This window comes from Pollachius pollachius (assembly GCF_949987615.1).
Source record: "Pollachius pollachius genome assembly, chromosome: 18".
NCBI classification, from domain to species: Eukaryota; Metazoa; Chordata; class Actinopteri; order Gadiformes; family Gadidae; genus Pollachius; species Pollachius pollachius.
The window spans coordinates 20,352,078-20,357,308 of record NC_136951.1 but is presented as its reverse complement, the minus strand read 5'-3'; positions in this window follow the sequence as shown (position 1 = coordinate 20,357,308).

Below are 5,231 nucleotides of genomic sequence, written 5' to 3'. Positions count from 1 at the left end.
ACTAGGAAGTGGGAAAGTAAAGACCCCTTGTCATCACGGGGAATCTCCCATGAGGAGGACTGGCATGTTGATTAGTACTCTGTCCTGTTGACATTGGCAATGCTCATTAACACTGAATATACATCTTCAGTGAGGGGTTGTTAGCCCTTCTATTTTTCACAACCTCCACTATATCTTTGGATGAATATTTTGAAATGATTGTGACCATCGTTTTGTTTTTAATGGTTGCATTGTTTTTAAATCATCATGCGGTTCAATGCCTTGTCAGAGCCATCCGGTATTGCTACGGTATTACCCATCAGCACCTACATTAGAGCGGTAACCTTTTTCTAGCCTAACCTTTCTCAAACGGTATAAAACAGAACTGACACAGTATAGTAAGCGTTGTCTATTATAGCTCACTGCCAGAATCCATCTCCTGTGGCGCAGTATAAGATGACAAAAGCGTTAATTTAAAATATTTTGGAGCTCCTTCTCTTTAGAGTAATGGGACGGTGGCCTCGCTGCAGGCAGCACTGTGTTTGTGTCTGTGGGTCATCTTGTTCAGAGTTGGAGTCTTAACAATTGTGACATGTTGTGAAGCTCTGTCTCTCTCTCTCTCTCTCTCGCTCGCTCGCTCGCTCCCCCTCTTCCCCTCTCTCTCTCTAACCAGGACATAGATCTACTTAATTGAAGTAAGCACACACACAACAGTTTTTCGTTTTCCTCCAAACACACCATACCTCATTCAGTCGGATGACCAGAGAGGCAGAGAGAGAGAAGAGCTGGAGAGAGAGAGAGACAGAGAGTTATAGCGGAGAGAGAGAGAGAGACAGAGAGTTATAGCGGAGAGAGAGAGAGACAGAGAGTTATAGCGGAGAGAGAGAGAGACAGAGAGTTATAGCGGAGAGAGAGAGAGAGACAGAGAGTTATAGCGGAGAGAGAGAGAGAGACAGAGAGTTATAGCGGAGAGAGAGAGAGAGACAGAGAGTTATAGCGGAGAGAGAGAGAGAGAGAGACAGAGAGTAACAGCGCTCTCTCCCATCTGTTCCGTGCCGCTGCGGTTGCATTGTCTTTTTAATCCAGACTGATTCATCATGCCATTAAGACGTAGCGTACCGTAGCTCCCGCCAAGAGCAGACACACCGCTGGAATAGTACAAACTCTACGCAAACAAAAGTGACCTTTCCCATACACGCCACCAACTGGCCCGTCAGTTCCACAGGAGGCAAGACGGATAGGCCGACACACACACACACACACACACACACACCCACACGCTCATTATGAACTGCTCAAAGTAAAAAATAGTAGATAGAGCATTGATTCCAATGTCGGCCAACAACCAAAACCACACATCGCTTCCTGATCCTTGAGCACAAGAATGGGAGAGAAGGGGAGTTTAGTTGAGACAACATAAAGATATGTATATATATATTGAGAGAGGGAGAGGGAGAGAGAGAGAGAGAGAGAGAGGGAGGGAGAGAGAGAGGGAGAGAGAGAGGAAGAGAGCGAGAGAGAGAGAGGGAGAGAGATAGGGAGAGAGCGAGGGAGAGAGGGAGAGAGCGAGAGCGCGAGAGAGAGAGCGAGAGAGAGAGAGAGAGAGAGAGAGAGAGAGAGGGAGGGAGAGAGAGAGAGAGAGGGAGGGAGATAGGTTACTGTACATCTCACCGCTAATGACACAGATGACTAAGAGTTGAGGCATGAAATGGCAGAAAGGGAGTGTGGGGGGGGGGGGGGGGGTTGCATTGTAATGTCCACTTAGAGCATCGATCCTGGCCAATCAAGACAGTGTGCATTTCTTTGTGTGTGTGTGTGTGTGTGTGTGTGTGTGAGGGCTTGTGTTTCTGTTTGTGTACTGTCTGGCTGCTGTCAGTGCTACAGGACCATACATTTCTATTACCAGTGTGGCTGCACAGATCCATGCCTTAATCTAGTAATGGACGAAAATCTGGGTTTGTTATGCACTGTTTTTGTGTGTGTGTAGTTAGGGGTTTGTGTGTGTTTGTGTGTGTGTGTGTGTTTTAACTATTCATAATTAGGAGTTTGCAGAATAGGGATTCAACAAGGTGCGCCTGCGTGTGGCTGTCTTTCTTTATAGTTTGTGTTTGTCATTAGGAATCTGCACAATAGCGAAAAAGCAAGTGTGCATGTGTGTGTTTGTGTGTTTAGGTGTTTGTGTGTGTGTGTGTGTGTGTGTGTGTGTGTGTGTGTGTGTGTGTGTGTGTGTGTGTGTGTGTGTGTGTGTGTGTGTGTGTGTGTGTGTGTGGAGCAATAATTATTTAATATAATTAATTTCCGATCTTCATAGCCATGATGACAATGCTGGCACATTACACACATGGTCCAAAATGCACTTGTCATATTTTATCGTTTTACCTATAATAATCTACCGACCAATTGTTTTAAAGGGCACAGATTATACCACCAGGTGTGAGTGTGATAAGCCATTACAAGCCATTTTGAAAATATGCAGCTTCTGACATCACAGGTGAGCGTGTCCACCTAGATGGACCTAGTATGACCTAGATGTAATGGCTAATCACACTCGCACCTGGTGGTATGATGTGTCCCCTTTAAGATGTAACCCTGATTTATTACCTGCCAAATGGTCAAATCATTCCGCCATTGGCCAGTGGCAGGTGTTCATTTTGGACCCTGATCAATATTGAAATGAAGACAATATGAGTAAAATGAGTGAAAGGTTGAAAGAGTGAAAGAGTGAGTCAAATTCATGCTAATGCTTTTGCACTCCCAGTTCTTCCCTGAGCCATTTGGATCATGCACCATTTCCTTTATTGATTTGGGCTTTGATTCTGAACGAAATCTGAGAGGAAGCGAATCTAGCTCGCTCAAGATATGAAAAACATCTCGGAGACCTCTGCTCTGCAATCAGTCTTCCCGTATTGAGAACTAAAAGCGTTTTCTCCATGTCTCGTACTGTGTGAGCCTCACAAGTCCTCCATATGATCAGGATTAGACAGCGCTGTGTTCCTGCTGCCTGGCCCTACTCTATCCTGGTTCATGCTTCTCTCTCTGTCAGAGAACGCCTCAACAGCCACACACTCCCGTTCTCCCAGCTACCAAACCATAGCCCTTTTCCTCCCTCTCGTTATGTCTCTTTCATTCCCTCTCCCTCTCTCCCTCTCCCTCTCCCTCTCTCTCTCTCTCTCTCTCTCTCTCTCTCTCTCTCTCTCTCTCTCTCTCTCTCTCTCTCTCTCTCTTGCTCTCTCTCTCTGCCAAACATACATCTTCATACCTCTTTTATTTTCATCTGCAGCATCGTCTTTCTCCACAACTGAGCCTTTTTGTACTATCTTGTCTGATCTCCTTTCTAGTCCTTTTTACCCATTGCTCTCTCTCTCTCTCTCTCTCTCTCTCTCTCTCTCTCTCTCTCTCTCTCTCTCTGCATAGGGGATCAGCATTCAGGTCCAGGCCGTCCATCCATCAGTTACTAATACCTCTCCTACCCCTACCTCTCTCCCTCCTCCCTCTTCCTCTCTCCCTCCTCCCCCTCCCTCTCCCCCTCCTCCCCCTCCCTCTCTCCCTCCCTCCCTCTCTTCCTCTCTCTCTCCCTCCTCCCTCTCCCTCTCTCCCTCCCTCTCTCCCTCCCTCTCTCCCTCCTCCCTCTCAGATTGACCCAATGTGACATCCAAAATGCATTTGCATTTGATCTTTAGTTTACCTTAAACCAGAGAGGGCATTATGTATTTGTATTGAGTGTTTGTGCATGCTAAGTATGTGTTGTGTGTGTTGGCGTGCGCATGCATGCGTATGTGTGTGTGTTAGTCAGCCAGAACTTTGTGCTATGCCTGAAAAGGGTAGCCCAGAGTTCTCCAATGTCTCCTGGTGTTTTTCTGCTACCCTCACAGATACGCACACACATGCACATGCGCACAGCGATGCAAGCACATGCGCACACGTCATTGCTGTCAGACGCCTAGCAGATGTGAGCTGAAGCCTCATGCTGATGCTTAGGGAGCTAGGTAGCTGGGCCCTTAAGACGATGGCTTTATTTATGCATCTGGATCGGGTATCTGAAGAGCTGTGCAGTTCCTTATGCAGCTTGCTATATATAGCCCAGGAAACGCATGCTAATGCACCGCATTAGCACAGAGAACACACAGTCCTCCCTCTCTTCCTCCCCCCTTACCCCCTACCCTATGGCCACAGAGAGTTCTCTCTCTCTATCTCTCTCTCTCTCTCGCTCTCTCTCTCTCTCTCTCCCTCTCTCCCTCTCTCTCCCTCTCTCCCTCTCTCTCGCTCTCTCTCTGCCTATCTCTTTCTCAGCTGGCGTTGCACCAACCCTTCTACATGCCCTCTTACATGTCCTGCCAGCACCAGACTTCCTCACAGTGAAGTGGGGAGAGCATATAGCAATCAGCCACACACACACACACACACACACACACACACACACACACACACACACACACACACACACACACACACACACACACACACACACACACACACACACACACACACACACACACACACACACACACAGTAGCAACCAGCAGATCAATAGAGGGAAGGATTTGCCTGCGTAGCCACAGCTCCTGCCTTCCATATAGAGGTGCTCTCGCTTTGATCTCACTACGGTAAAACTGGAACTATAATCCTATTTTCGGACTAGCGTGTCCGAGCACTGCTAGAAATTCTGACCTAGACTGCCTATTTTTTTGCAATAAACACGAGTCGACCTCCATTGACTCGATGCAAAAACGTGTCGCTTACATTCTACCCTGAATATGAGATTAACTTTGATAAAAGCTGCACTAGATCTCATGGTATTGTTGTTGTATTCTTTATTTTATGTGGACTAAAGTCTCCAGACGTTCATTTCCATCCCTTTGCGTTTAACATATGAAACTAATTAAAGGCTGTTTTAATTTGGCTTTTAAAATGTTGGCTTCTCAAAAGGCACCAGGAGTGAGAGAGCATGGGCCTTGTTCACTGATCTACCATCTTTGTTCTCTGAAAACTGGCGGGTGGTGGGAGCTGTTGATCAAGATGGCCACCACTACAGGTCAATTATCAACAGAGATGGTCAATCATATCGGCAGATAAGACACGGCTAGCATCATAGCGCTAATTTCACACACACACACACACACACACACACACACACACACACACACACACACACACACACACACACACACACACACACACACACACACACACACACACACACACACACACAAATAAACTCCTCCCCCTCTTCCCTCTTCCCTGACCTCTGCACC